Source organism: Grus americana, chromosome 12 (assembly GCF_028858705.1).
Source record: "Grus americana isolate bGruAme1 chromosome 12, bGruAme1.mat, whole genome shotgun sequence".
Taxonomy (NCBI): domain Eukaryota; kingdom Metazoa; phylum Chordata; class Aves; order Gruiformes; family Gruidae; genus Grus; species Grus americana.
The window spans coordinates 22,009,267-22,024,647 of record NC_072863.1 but is presented as its reverse complement, the minus strand read 5'-3'; the positions used below and the strand labels follow the sequence as shown (position 1 = coordinate 22,024,647).

The window sequence follows — 15,381 nt, the reverse complement described above, 5'->3', positions numbered from 1 at the left end:
CCAGCACCTCTGCTGCCGACGGAGCAGCCAAAGCCCATCTGGTGGCACATGCTTTGTCTGAGGGACACAGAGCACTTGCCTCTTTCAGTCCTGATTACAGCAGCAACAAAAATCATCTCCAACACAGGAACACTGTGGGCCTTTAATTTTTCATTTAGGAGAATACATAAAGAAGTTAAGCCCTTGCAGAAACACTTGGCCTCATAAAGACAACATCAATGCTTGAAGTGCTCTGGTCTGTGGCATCTTGTGGAGTGTGTGGCACCACTGGCTACCTCTGCACTCACAGCTGGGCAGAAGAGTCAGTAATTGCATTTTGAGTGGAGATAATGGCTGGACACATGCAGGTCGTCTTCGTACACACCCATGTTCCTGCCCTGTTGCTATAACAGCAGAGAGCCATAGCGTACACAGCTAGGACCTGTCTGGCTTTTATACCCATTGTACAGCTGGAGGGGAACACACATTTTGTTGCTAGGATCTAGGTTTTTCAGGTAAACCATGGTACTAAATTGGCTGATAAATAATCTCTGGGAATTCAGGCTCTGACTCAGTGGTATCTTCCTAGCTGCTCCTGGAAGTCAGGGAAGTTAACTTCAGAAGAGTTTTATTCTCTTTAGTTCATCTGGAGAAGCAATAAGAGGATGCATTCGTATATTTGCTTCTCTTTTTAGTTCACTTTTACAAAAGCTGTGAAGTTTTTATTCATGCAGTAAATACCCAGATGGTGTGTAAATGTGCATTCCAGCCTTTGCAGGTTCATAGGAAACCAAAAAGTATGAGGCCCTTGGCCACAGCACGGCTTGCCCTGAGTGGTGATGCCAAACAAGTAACAGCTGACATCCACGGCACCACACACCAGCCATCCAGAGTCTCCTCTGAATGAGTGGGGTCCTGCCCTAGAACTGTAACTGAGATTTAAAAAAAAAAAAAAAAAAAAAAAAAAAAAAGGAAAAAAGAAAATATATCCCATTCCTAACTGTTTTCTGAACTGGTTTAAGTTGGAACAACCCCAGTGACCTACCCCAGGCTTATTACAGATTAGCTGAAAGCAGTACTTGATCCACAGGTTTAGTGACTGGACTGATCCAGACTGGGAATGCTTGGAGATAGTTTAGCTCAGCCACTTAAGAGGAAGTACCTCTTCCTCCTAAAGACAGCGATTTTTTTAAGGCAGGTTTTATATAAGCTAGGTTGATAATCTATCACATTCACTGCAAACCACTGCAGCAGTGTGAAGAGAGCAGCAGGTTTGAACCAGTAAGTCATTTACAGAAGCAGAAGTCACTGCTGTTGTTATCGCAGACCGTCCTTTGGCACCGGCTGTTTCTTCATCCCGGGCGAGAGCTGGCCCCTGGAGATGAACGGTCTGAGCAGAGCTGTGTGAGCCGTGTTACCCAGGCAATTTTAATATCAATTTGATGCTGACTGACCTGGACATTTGATAACTCTCCCACCATCAGTCACTCCTGTGCAGCCCAGGCCGCAGGTTTTTTTTGAGTCAAAGGTATTTTAACATGTCTTAAAGTGGAATTGCTTTCCGCATATTTGTGCTATCACACCAGTTCTTTGTTTTCTGTTTGGAAGCTGGATAAATGCAAAGACGTGCCACTTGCTGTATTTTAACTCCCCAGCAGCCAGACCAGTGCTTTTCCTGAGCCAAAGATGAGCAGCCTCATGGCACGCCCTGCTCCCCAGCTGACATGAAGTGTGCGGTTTTTATAGAGCCTCACAGGCCCAAATCCAGCAAAGGATGAGATGGGCAAATTGGACTAGTAGTGCAGTTGTAAAAAAAAAAAAAAAATCTGTCACTTGCTGCCTTATCTGACCTAAAATACATCATTTGTTTTTTGCAATTTACTTTTTGGTTTGGCTGCAGCCATGCTGTGTTGTGTTGGTGTCCGTGGCGAGCTGCGGAGGGCCCTCGCGCTCCCAGGGGACACCCAAGTGACACAAAGCCTGTGGCAGTCACCAAGAGCCCTACTCCAACAGGCAAAAGCGCTGGTGCCCATTACATGGGTGGGCGCTGTGCGTATGCGTGAGGTGGGTCAGGAACAGGGAGGGTTATTCTCTCGTCCTGTCAAGGGGAGCTGCAACCACGTTGCCACCTGCCTTAACAAGAGCCCTTATCCTACAGGCTGGTTTTAGAGGGAGTATGTGACCAACGCACTGATTTCCTCAAAGTTTCACTCCCCCCACAGATACAGGGCAGCAAGAGAGGAGTCCCTGGCCAGCCCTGCTGCTGCGGTGGTTTCACGCTATACAAAGGAAATCCAGAGTCTTTGGACCAGGAAAAGAAAATAGGAGCAAATACAATAAATACTCATAGCTGTGCTGAGAGCCAAGACGGGTGGCGTGGGCTCTGGTTCAGCTCCCGGGACGGTTTGTGCCCGTCCTTGAAGGACTGCGAGTGTGCAGGCTGCCCACAAAGCCACCACGTTTGGTCCTGCCGAATCGCCGCCTGAAGGCATCTGCTGTTTGCTGGTGACGGTAAAGGTACTACAAAGGTAATGCTAAGGGGGCTTTGACATGCAAGGTACGTATCCTGCCTGCAGCACCTGTCCCAGCCTGGATTCCGGCTGCGGTACTTGCAGCCTGCTTGTCGGGTGTGGGCAGGATTGCCAGGGGCAAAAGGAAACGGATGGAGAAAAGCAAGAAATTCTTGTACACCACAGAGAAGGGGCTGACTAACGGCGTGTGGCCTGCCCGCTGCTCGCAGCGCCGGCTGTGCGTGCTGCCGGCCGGCTGGGGAGGCGAGCGCACAGCCAAATTGCTCAAGGATGTGTCATGCTGTTATCGGTGTTGCTAGCGCACTTACACTGGCCTTATTTTTACTGTCTGGATGTATCATTAAACAAGTTTGATTTTGTTGCCTGATTACAGATGAGTGGTTTCAGCCTCACACATAACTTTTAGTGCTACCCAGAGGCTCCATTAATGACATCTCTGGACAGGGAGAAGCAAGTTGTTTGTTGTGTGTGGATACAGCATGGTTTTATGCTGGAGCAGGTGATAACAACGCTTACCTGGCAAAGGGAAACACACAGTTGGGTTTTCCTATCCACTTCTTCCACCTTGTGTGTGCTGATCCCGCTGATTTACCAACACATGGGAAACCGGACTGCGGAATTCGAGGTAGCAGGGACTGTGTTCATGTTGTCTCCTGGGGTGGGGGGGGGCGGGGGTGAGAAAGAAATCAGAGCTCATACCTAAGAGGCAGCACCCACCAAAGCCCATGTTCACTGTTAAAGTGCTCCTTCACACTCCCCAGACAGACCCATCTTGAGTTAGCGACTACAGTCAGGGTCAGGAGCTAATGGGGATGTTTCACCATTGGGGAATAACAGGTCCTCAAAAAGCCAGAGATAAGAATCCCAGGGGAGACTGCTCAGCGCTGGTTTTTGCCCTGACTCTGTCATTCTTTTGGCTTTTCATGAAAAGGCATGTTAGTGATACCCAGTCACGTAGAGGGTTAAAGGCCATACTTATCCTGCACCAAACACAAACAAAAAGCTTTTTCTGGAGGAGAAAGGCTGATATAAACTGCTATAGAAATGCCAGTTTGAATTCCACTCTCCCTCTCCCCCGTTATAATTCCTGTGCTATTCCCAAACTGGAGGATGAGAAATTCGGAAAAGGCAGCAGAAAAAGGGCATTGTCTTCAGCGATAGGCATTATTTATACCTGTACCAAACTAGCATGAACTGTTCCTAACAGCAGGATCTGTTCACTTGGATCTGCTAACGTGCACGGCCACTGCCAGGTGTGCAAAGAGCTCGAAGACCAACAGAAATATTGTGATAGGCTATCTTTGTGCCAATGGAAACAGATGGTTTAAATAAATAACCATGTCTCTGCAGTGTTTCTATCCAAACATCACAGTGGAGACCCTTCAAGTGAAACTAAGCATAAAAAAACCAGCCAGCGAAGCCGATCACAGTTACTGTTCCCGTCCGGTCTAGCAGAGCACTCAGAGCAAACAGCAGGCAGACTGCAGGCTAAAAGTGGGCTGTAAAAAGACTTAGCAAATGAAAGCGGTATTAATGACATGGTAACGCTTGTCTAAGTAAAATTTTTTTTTTTAATTAAATTGTTCCCCTTGACTTATGGCTCGTATGAACTTAAAGCTGCTCTTGAAGAAGCATTGTTATTATTTGGTTCCCAAGAACAGAGTTCAGTGCTAAAGCTGGAGAATGATTGCACTGGAAGACTAAGGTGGTGGGGAGAGGGTGGTGCATTAGGGGACATCATTTCAAGCATGCCAGTGTCAGAAATTTCAGCAGTATTTGAAAGGAACAGAAAGGCCGAGGGCTTACAAAATGAACAAAGCGGTACTGATCAAAGGGAATCCGGTGCAGAGATCACAGCGCCTGCTGTAGCAATTGCGGGCACCTGGGTGCAGCACGGCAAAAGCTTCTTTCTGCCCAGTGAACACCTGCCTCTTCCTGCCTCGCTGGAGGCTCCTGGGGCCACCCGAGCTGCTGCACTGGACATTGGTAACACCATCGCCCTCTCTGAAAAAGCAATAAGCTTCTCTAGCCAGAGGGTCCTGGAGAGCCGGACAGGCAGCTGGCCCCAAAGAGCAGCCCCCCATGGCCAGCCCGTCCCTTGGCTAGCTCACTGTCTCCTGGCCCCACAGCCTGGGTGAGATGCCAGATGCTGTGTTCTCCACCGGCTTGCTACACAGCCAAGCCCCACGCCGCATCCCTTTTCCCGTGGCAGGCCATAAAGGAGTGCTGGACTGGCCAATCTGCCATGTGCCTGTCTGAACCGAACCCAGCCTCAGCTGCGGCCGCTGCCAACCCCAGCACCAGCGTTTCTGTGGAGCCTTCACCCAGGGCTGGCCTGGGCAGGGCTCCTGCTCCCATCCTTCGGGGTAGCTTTAGACTTACAAATGGATGCATTTCTTGCCTTCTTATTTTCTTTCTTTCCTTTCTTTTCTTTCTTCCTTCCTTTCTTTCTTCCTTTCTTTTTCTTCCCTCCCTCTCTCTTTCTTTCCTCTCCTTCCTTCCTTTCTTCTCCTCTTTGCTTTTATTTCCTTCTGTATTTAATTCATCGCCTTCTCGTTTCCCAGACACATCTTGCTTGTACAGCTTGTTCAGAAAATGTAGACTTCTGTCATCACCCTAGTTCCCTGCTCTGACCAGCACTGACTTGTAAATCCTTGATCAGTGAGGTGATTCACAAGTTCCTCTGCTTTCTACTTCAGATTTTTTTTTCCCCATGTGCTGCAATTTAAGAGCAAAAATTCTTCTTTCTCATTATCTGCCATCCCGATGACATTACAGAACTAAAGCTCAGTGTGTGCATTCATTTGTGACAAGGATGTTGCTGTAATGTTAGTGACTGGCCATTAGTTCTGCAATGTTGTAACGGCTGAAACAAAGCCATGAGCGAGTCAGTTAAACAGCAGCATTTCTTCCAGGGACATTATTTCTTGTTATACATGTAATGGTGCCTAGAAGCCCAGAGCAGACTGGGAAGGCACTATGCTTGGACACAGTGTGCACGCACTCACCCCCACCGTTCATTCTAGTAATGAGAAAAACCAGCACGCCAAGACGTGAGGGGTGTCCTGACACCCCGCTGCCCAGGTGCCAGGGTACAACCTGTTACAGTTCCACCTGAAACCAGGGTTAAGGACATTCAAAACTTTAATTGTTTGGGTCCCATGGTTTGATTCAAATGCAATTGAGAGGGCAGTAAAAGGCATAATGAGAACTCTTTTAAATTCAAAATTAGTCTGATGGAGCCTGGATCCCAGCTAGACAGGACATCTCTGAAAGATGGGAACAATGGCCAAGGCAGGGGCACAGCAGCCCTTTCTCAACTTTTGTTGGTTTTAATAATTTCTCTTTGCATTTAATATTTTTTCTTCATGCTTTCCACATTTTTCATTTACATGCAGAGAGCACCGTATCGCCTTGGCCAGGCAGTGCCACCCCTGCTCCGTGGCATCCTCATTTCACCTTCTCTCACAGGAGAAAGCAGTGAGGTAAGGAGCCCTTCGGTTTGCAGGGCTCGGCTTTCACTTGCAAAATCCTTTCCAGCCCATTCCCTGCTAACTATCATCTCGTATCCTGCATTAATCATTGTCGTTCTCTATTTCCAACTGGACCACAGTGCCTCCCCACAGCCAGTTCTCAAGCATTTGTCTGTGCACGTCCTTCCAGACCTGCAGCAGGTTTCCTTAAACATCTGCAAAGCTCCCTTCTTAAAAACTTGCTGTGGTACAGAGGCTGTTATCTCTCCTGCTTTTGCTCCTGAGTGTTTTCTCTCAACTCATCTTCTGCCTCTCACTGTAGCCGAGTTTCCATTGAGCGGTCCCAGGCCAGCAGAGATGTGTTACGAGCGCTGTAACTTAGCAGTGAGCCAGGCTTTGAGGTTAAAACTGCTATTGCTGATGGTGGGAAAAGGCCCCATTTCCAGGAGCGATGGACATGGCAGTACCCAGCAGTACCAAGGTGCTGATGCACATGGTACTTTGCAAAAAAGACATTTGTAAGCTCCTGATCATAGGAATAAAACCTGAACTCTGGTGCTATGAGTGAACAGCACTGAGCAATCAGTTAGGAGCTATGATGGCAAAATGACAGCAGCGAGGGAAAAAATGTATCCCAAACTAGATAGCTAGTGAGAACTCCCTTAGGATAACCGTTTGAATGGAAGGGCTGAGACTGAGCAAGCCTCTTCTTATGAGCTGCTGAGAACCAGCCAGACACAAATCCGTGGCCCTGGCCCATCTCTCCTCATTCCCTGGGCTGCAACGATCATTCCCCTACGTTTATTCCCTGCAAAGGTCTCTGTTAGCAATACTGCACAGCCAGCTCTAGGGTCCCACAAGCAGAGAGAAATACCATGTACTTTGCTGGCTGTAACTGTGAGGGCACTCACGCTGCCCTCGAGAAAGGTCCTGGAGCTTTACTCTCACCAGGCAAAGTCACTCTGAGGCTGAACTGAACCAAATCTGGCAGCAGCAGCACAGGAAGCGCCTCCCTGAAAGGGTACTGAAGTCTACAGGGAATTTTCCTCTGAATTAATCAGGCAAACATCAGAATCTCTGCACTTTTGTCCATGTTATAAGCTCTGCTTTCAATTTGCTGACTCTTCTACACAAATCATCTCAGTACTAAGTCTCCTCTCAGATTTTGTTGCAGATTTCCTTCTTTCCTTTTGCCAGGCTCTCTTCAGCCTTGCTAGCCAAATCCCTCCCAGGTGCAAGCCCCTGCAAGCCCCCGTGAGCCACACCGGGATCTGGAGGGCCGGTTCCGCTCTCGCCTCCGGACAACCCAGCCTTCCCTCGGAGCTGGAAAGTGGGGGACGAGCAGGGAGCGAGTGCATTGGGCTCCTGCAGTCTGCTGAGTGAGAAGCTGGGTCCGGGTTTTGTTCTTTCTGGATGCGATGTACCGACATATTCCCAGTTTTATCAAGGTTATATACTGGCTAGTCCCGCTTCATCCTCACTTCACTAGAGTCAGTCAGGGTTTAACTGTTCACTTGCAGCATTTCAGCCTTTCTTGGGAAATAAAACTGCAGTCCAAGCACCACGTGTATTTCAGGGCAGCTTTACTACTTACCAGGGGGGAAAAAAAAAAACCAAACCACCCTACATGAAATGCTTCAGAAAGAATACAGTTGCTTAGGCAGCAGCATGACTGCCTGGGAAGGCTGGTTTCTCAAGTGTGTTTTATTGAGCTAAAAATAAGTTTATTAAAGGAAAACAAAGTCTACATCCAACAAAGATGTGAGAAGGACAATGGCAGAGAGATGAACCTGCAACCAAACAGGAGAAAGCCCCTTTTCCCAGACTGTATGCTGAAACCACAGAAGGGGTGAGGTTCTGCTACTGAGAAATAAAAGGGTTTTAGGAACTGAGTGTTCTATAAAGAATATTCTCTGGAAGCCCTTGACTACAGCAAAGTTCACATTAACAACACAGAATTAAAAGAAAGGGCTACATCATATGAGCCTTACTCATGATGGTACTAAATTCTTATACAATTAATTCTTGTGCTGGGGGCTGTTCCTCTAGCCTGTACTTAAGCAAAAGCTGTCCCACACTTGCCCTGTGAGGCACATCTAAAATTAGTCACATTGGCTGGCTAAGAGTTGCACAATCTAGCCACAAATTAGCAGATCCAGTGGATGATGCTTGAGATTGAGATTGTCTGAAAGTTCTTAGCTTCTGCTCAAAAATAAAGCTGGCCTGGAGACTAGAACTTGGCAGAAAAACAAGTGAAACCTCAAAACAGTACGTGGCTGCATGCTCTCAGTACTGCAAGTGCTAGCTAAATGATTTAATTAGTTTGTGTTAATGAAAAGCAAATTCTTAATACTCTCTCCTCCAGATTTTCATCTTGTCAAATGTTAAGATAATGCATTTTCAGATGCCTGAACTCTTCCTAAACCCTAAATAGTTGGAAGCGTCACAGTAGCAATAATCACAAAGGTCACATCTTCATCAATGCAGGTTGTCCTCTGACACTGCTCAGAGAAATACATGCTGAAAAGTGACGGGAAGAAACAACTTTAGGCCGTGGTTCATGGTTGCCACTTCCATTGTGCTCGGTTAGAAAGACCCTTCACGCCCTGAATGCAGCCCCATTTCAGTCCCAAACTGCTTTTCAAAATCAAAGCTTTACATGGAGATGACCCAAACTGGTCAGCCAGTTGACAGCTGTCCAGCAAAAAATACCTGGGGGGGATGTAGGGGGGCAGGGAGACACCCATGAAATGTAAATATAGATTTCATTTCAGTGAGGGAAACACCCATTGCCTGTCAGCACTGAGCCAGCTCATCCAGCCTTGTTTCCATCAGAAGTAAGGGAGGACACGTCCCTTCCCACCCAGCAACCCTTTTTATTAGAGCCCATCTCCACTTAAAATAAAATGGGAGAAAAAAATTGTTTTCTTTCAAATTGAGCAATCTGCACTTTTCTTTTCCTCTCTCTAGGAGCATCATTCTTATCTTCTGGATGCGTGTTAGACTTTTAGAAAGAAAGTGGGGGAAGGATGGTTCTTCTCTCCCGAGAGCAATAGCATCTTTGGCTTAAGATGTCCAAGCAAAGATGCTGAGAAAGTAATGCCAAACCATTACAATGGGTTACCCTTTGAAGCCATTCCCTCTGCTGCATTGCTGATTGGATTTCTCATCTCTACATCTGTGTTCAGAAAAACACCTGGAAAACATTCTCAAGGGAAGCATTCATGCCAAAAGAGGACCTGTTTTGTAGCCAGAGCTTCTTGAAATCAATACAAAAAAATAAATACCAGTGGAAGTGTTTTTGAAAGGAGACACACTTAGTATGACAACAATTCCATTTCATTTCTAGGTCTCAATTCTCTCACTAGCATTCATCTATGACAATAGATTGATGAGGGGTTTTTTTGACAAAAAAATAAATTCACTGAGATGGCTTTTCTGTTCTGATTGACCCTTAAGTCCTTGTTATTAATGGGGAAAAAAGATTTCCCTTTTCTTCTTCACAGAGTACTGGAAATGCAGAAAGTTTCTATTTCTTACCCATACCAAATTTAGCAGAACAGGAAAGAATTTGATTTTTGCTTTCAGGCAACTTATGCTATATAAGTATTTTCATTTATTTGTGCAAGTGGCAGCCTTGTCTTCCGTACTTATGTTTTGTACTTGAAGTTCATAACAAGCAGAGAGACTGCTTTAAGTGCCTGCAAACAAATTTTGTGAAATCAATTAACACATTAATGAATTAAGGTGTGTAACCATTTCACATTTCTTCTCCTTGATAATGCCAAACAGTTGAATTTTCATGGTTTGTTATTCCTGTGAGCTTTGCTAATTATTTTTCTTAGATTGTTGTCCCAGGATACGGCCATCAAACAGTGGTTAGGAGGGAAAAATACAAAAAGTAGGGCTTATTCACCGCTCCTATGAGACACGTGGCAAAACCCAGGGACAAGGGGTTCCAGATGGGAACCAACAGACCAAAGCCCTTCTGGGCCCCCATACCGCCCAAAGCATAGGAACAAGGATGCTGCCCAAGAAGGGAGCTGAGGAATAGGAGGGAGGAAGGAGGATTGACTTGGGAGAAGAGGCAAAATATCTCTTCAGCGCTCGCCTAATATATCACTGTCATATTAATGAATTCTACATTGAGTAAGAGGTGAAAAGGGAGAAGGGAACTAAGCACAGGGAGGGATGAGGAATTCCTAATCCAAACCAGCTCTTCCACCTACTTGGTTTCCTAATGACAAGGTTGCAAAATATCTGGTGAATCGTATTTCCCTTCACTTTCCATTTGGCTATACAGCCTTCCTCCATGTATTTCACTGCTAGCGGTGAGCAGTGGTGCCAGGAAACCAGACTTAAACAGAAGGTTACTGCTTCATGATTCTTACAGACATGCGGGTTTCAGGTTTGTGGGGTTTTTTTGTCTTCTCATATTTATAATTTTAAATAAATAAATAAAAACTATTTTGATGATCAGAAGAGAGTTGTTTCCACCTAGATACCCTGATCAAACTCACACAGTGGAGCACCCACGAATGTTGTATTTCAGCTGGAAGTACGATGCAGAGAATCCAGAGGGTTACATCATCTCTATCATACATATAGAAGTATCATTCTCTCTATGGCATTGAGTAAGATATTCCCAGGAGTCAATGGCCGAGCAGCTGCAGAGACCTCCAGAGTAAGCACATAATGATCTTACAGCAGTAACACACCACCTCTGTCCATCCCAGAGTCAAGAAGCAGAGTATACACAGGCATAAAAGTGTATGAATTCCCGTCTCCATCCAGGCATTACCCTTAGCTCCCCATTTTTCTGAGTGTCAAACTCAGAGCAAGCCAGGAGCTGATGTGGGGGAGGTAGGAGGTATGGCAGAAAATGTGTGGGAAAAGGGGAGTGAGAGTGATGTTCGGTGGTGTTTAATTTCTTCATCTCTGAATAAGACTCTTCTAGTTCTTTAAAATGGTTTGGAAGCTGGGAATGGGGAAGGAGAGACTTCCAATAGCTAGTTGCTAAAAGACGATGACTCAGAAGAACTGTCACTAGGGAATTTTGATTGAAAAATCTGCATGACATAGCAGGTTTCACTCAAAATAACAAGAAGAAAACCAAATACCCTTACAGTATTGCAGCAAACAGGTTAGTAAGCAAGCACATGTCTGGTCTAAAAACACTTCCTAAAGCAAAAGCTCTGCAAATGAGACAGACTCGCTCCATGACAAGGAAAACACCTGCATTTGTCTCGTGGGCCCCCCTGACTCTTACAAACCTTGTACTATTTTATGCTCTTCTTAGGATCTTAGATTGCAAAATGAAATTTCAAAGGTTCATATATCAAAATATTAGCAAAAAGAACTTCAGGATTTCATGCCAGGTCACAATTTGCAACACGTCCCATTATTCTCTGGTACTAAGTTCAGCAGGCCAAAAATAAGCACTTTTTTCCTGTCCATGCTGCAGCCATTTCCACTTGCAGTAGTATGAAAAGCCAGAGCATCGGAAAGAAACTGCCCATGTGGCAAATACTAGAGGTTAGCTGTGGGTTGGAGGGACACATTGCCCTTTGCAGCACAGGGGGAGGACAGAAGCAGAGGAGAAGGTAGTAGCAAACAACGCATTTGCCTGGCTGGGATAGTTGGGGGGGGGGTGCAAGCTGTTAATACTGACATGATACAAAAGCCAGAACATAACTACAAAGACAGAACATAACTACAAAGAACCTGTTGACCACCTGCGGTCACAGCAGGACTGTGCTGAGTGCCTTGGACTCTTGCATCAGCATTTGGAGCTGCCCGGGTACCTCCACGCAGCATCTAACACAACACGTGTAGCACACCGACTCCCAGCCCTTTACAACTGCGTGCCCCAGCAGATGATTATCCCTGCCGGCAGCACAGCCTGACCCGCTTTGGGAAACGCCGAGCCCTGGGCGTGGGGGCCGGTTAGCAGGTGCCGCACGCGGCTTGGGTTTTTGAGTAACACTTCCCGCATGGGGAAGGGGGAGGAGAGCTCCCCCCCCCCCCAGCTATTTTGATCCCAGCGGCAGATAGAGGAGACAGGTTGTACTTTCTCAGGAAACACACTTTGGCAATGAGAGGAAGGGTGTGATCCTGCCTTACAAAGCACGGAGCTGTTCCTGAGCTGTGTAAACAGGGGTAAGGAGCAAGGCACCATCCTTTATTTTAGCAGGGAAACCAAATTAACCTTCCTTACCATTGGCCAGATGGACCTTTCCAGGTGAGCTAACACCTAACTTCTCCCTCTTTTTTGCAGGGGTTTGATATTCAAAGGTTTAGCACAGGTCTACTTTGATACATGTAATACAAAATAAAAATAAAATTGTATACAGTACTTTGAAAGAATTTGTGACAAATGGGATGGACTCAGCAATGCAATGACCAGGGTGCAATGGTTACACATCAGGGAAGAGGCTCCTGGGCTCTCAGCAAGACCAGGTTTGAAGCAGTCTGCAAAAAAGGCCGTTTTTATTTGCAGAATGAATTGCAACAATCCCAGGAGGATTCTCATATACATATAATATAATACAGTATCTAAAAATAGGCCCAATGGGGAGGGAAAGGAACTTAAAGGAGACCTAATGCTCCTTTGGCAAGGAGGATCCATCGCGTGTGCAGAGATTTCCTCCTCTCCATTACCCTCTTTGAAAACTAACTTAACATTACGTTCATCTGCTCCACAATTAGCATTTTAGCTTACTAAGAAGAAAAAAAAAAGTATTAAAATGTGAGAAATAGTTAATTAAATTTAAATTTAATTCATTAAAAATGAGCTCTGAAGCAAAATTGTGTCAATTACCCCTAACTTCTCGGTAGGCTAAATGCAGAGATAATTGGTGCTACTGCCAGACAAGCACAAGCCCTTGTGAAAACCTGTGATTAAAGGCCAGATCCTGCCCATCACTGCCCAGAAAGAAGCCTGGGTTAGGAATGCCTTTGCACACACACAGGCACAGCGGGAGCAGGACAGCAGCAACGCTTACTGCCTTCGCTCAGGAGCAAACATCTCTGGCAGGGTTTGGGGCCCCACAGCCCTGGCAGCCAGCGGGGAGCAAGTGGGAATATTTGCTTTGGCTGAGCAGCCTGGCTGGAGCGCATGGGTGGCCCCATGTTTGCCAGGATACCCCCAAAAAGGAAATCTCATTGTTTCTGTTCAAAATCATTTAGTTATGCTTCAAAAGAGCAAATATCCAAGAGAGGAAGGCTCTGCTGGAAAAGGCCACGTACATGACCGCAAAGGGTCCACAGTGCATCAGATAAAGCTAACTGAAGATGATTAAAAAGGTACACAGGACTCCCTGGGAGCAGGTTGCAAGGACAGCTGTGAGGTTTTTTTTGTTTTTCTTTTTTGCCTCATATCTGGTTTATATCCTAGAGGCATGGAAGCATCCTGTGTTAGATGTTAGCCATGTTTCCACTCGGGTGATAAGGGGACAAGGGCAGATCACAGGTCTGCCTGCGAACACACAAAGATCTTTGCTATGCCCATACAAAAGACGCTTTCCAAGAAAATGAAGGATAGGAAAGGCACTGTGACTTTTTTCAAAATAAAACCAAAAAAGTGACCACCTAGAGAAGAAATTTAAGATCCACTCCAAAGTCCTCAAAACAAGAGGAAGACTTTGGTCTCGCCTTTGGACACATTTAATTTCTCTTTGCAACCCAAGGACTAACAACCCAATTTCACAGCTCTCAAATCTTGCTGATGTGCATCTGGCTTTTTAACGGGTGAAATCTGCCATTAGGGAAGGCTGGACTTGCCTCCACTGTCCAGATTTCACAGGCTCCTTTTCCAGTTTCCTCCCAGTTGCATGCACAATACTACATCTATTGTCAAGGCTCTTATTAATAAAACAGCACTGCTTCGAGGCTGCACAGTGGTGTACCCATCTGAGCTTTTGTTATCTCGCAGTCCCTTAGGGCTCATTAAGGTCTGAATTAGCTGACTGTCCATGGCCCTAATTAGTACTTCAGCACTCTGGGAAGCAGCCAGGACTTTTTTAACCATTGCTCCTCACCCGTGGCATCAGCTCCCTTCTGTGATTTGGAGTGTGCAATCTGCAACAGCTTTGAAACTAACTGAGATAGATAGGCATTTATCCCCTTGCTGCTCTGCGCTGCTTTTAATTGTTATTAATTGCAATGGTCAGCCCTGGAAAGTGCCCAGTGAGGGTGCGCTGCAGGACACTTTGGAGATGCAACTTGGATTTGGTTTGTGGGGCTGTTCTCCTGAAGAGCAGAGGGAGGTTGTTAGGTACAAACACCTAGTATGGTGCTTTATGATGGACAGCGTGAATTATGGGAAAGGCTCCCCACAATTGTATAGCCATATATATATATACATATATATATATATATGTCTCAGTCCTTGCAAACCTGGAGGAGGAACTATTTGATCCGTCATTTCTTGTGGGCTTGGAGGCCCCATCACTCTTGCAACTCCACTGCCATTGCTGCGGTTAGGCTGATCTGCACGCACTGGGATATGGACCCTAAGTGAGCGGTTTGGTTGCTTGCTTTGAAGTTGAGCTGAGAAATATTAATTTCACTCTCACTGCAAAATTTTGAAGAAAAATAAAGATTTAATCTGTGTTGAATATGGAAGATGTAGAGTTTTCAGTACAAGGCAACCTCAAATGTATCAGGGTTTGTGTGCGTGTGTGTGCACGTAAAACAAGTACGTAAGTCAGCCTGGGAAACTATTAAAACTGATTAATGACTGGATCTTGTTCTCAGCAAATTGTCAGAGGGCCTTATCAGAAATACCTCACTGCATGTCTAAGCCTCTCACTGAAAGAGTAAGCCCAGGAGCCTCCCATGCTTAGAGCTCTATAATGCCTTCTAACAAACCACGTAACATCTCTGTGCCTTGATAGAAAACTGAGGGCAATGCCTCAATTGCAATGCAGTTTGGGATCCCCAAACAGCTGCTCCTGTACTGAGATTCCCAAAGTATCACTGTTACTCAACGGGAATTTCTAGGCAAGCTCGCTGACCTCCACAGCACCTGGGATAGCTGGGGGCAGAGGAGTCCTACAAATAAGATGAAAATGTGTATCTCTGTTCTCACTACACTTGACAACCCGGGGACGTGCTGGTTTCCTCAAAAGCATGTGGCATTAATGCAGAGCGCTGAGGAGAGAACTCTGCTGGCGGTGTTCAGGAGGTCTGGGTCAGATCCAAAGGGATGACAATCACCAGGGAGCTGGGCTTTATACTGAGCCCAGCTCCGAGGCTCTCATCCTACTATGGAAAACCATTTTGTGCTGCTTGTAAAAAGGGAACAGGCTGACAGTATCATAACATCTAGAAACAGCAGCAGCCATGCATGCTCCCTGCCCGTGCTCAGGGGAGGAAAAACCTGCTCATTGAAAATA

At 46.0% G+C, this 15,381-nt stretch overlaps 1 long non-coding RNA gene across 10 annotated transcripts in view; it reads right to left on the bottom strand.

The window, feature by feature from the left end:
• The window catches only part of LOC129211696 (uncharacterized), a 281,089-nt gene that overhangs the window by 35,946 nt on the left and 229,762 nt on the right, over positions 1-15,381 (bottom strand). For 9 of the 10 annotated variants that reach the window (XR_008578925.1, XR_008578931.1, XR_008578922.1 and 6 more), the window contains one exon: positions 3,027-3,163. The exons of the other annotated variant lie outside the window; for it this stretch is intronic. This is a non-coding gene — a long non-coding RNA (uncharacterized LOC129211696). The remainder of the gene's footprint in view (positions 1-3,026; positions 3,164-15,381) is intronic. 10 annotated transcript variants of the gene reach the window in all.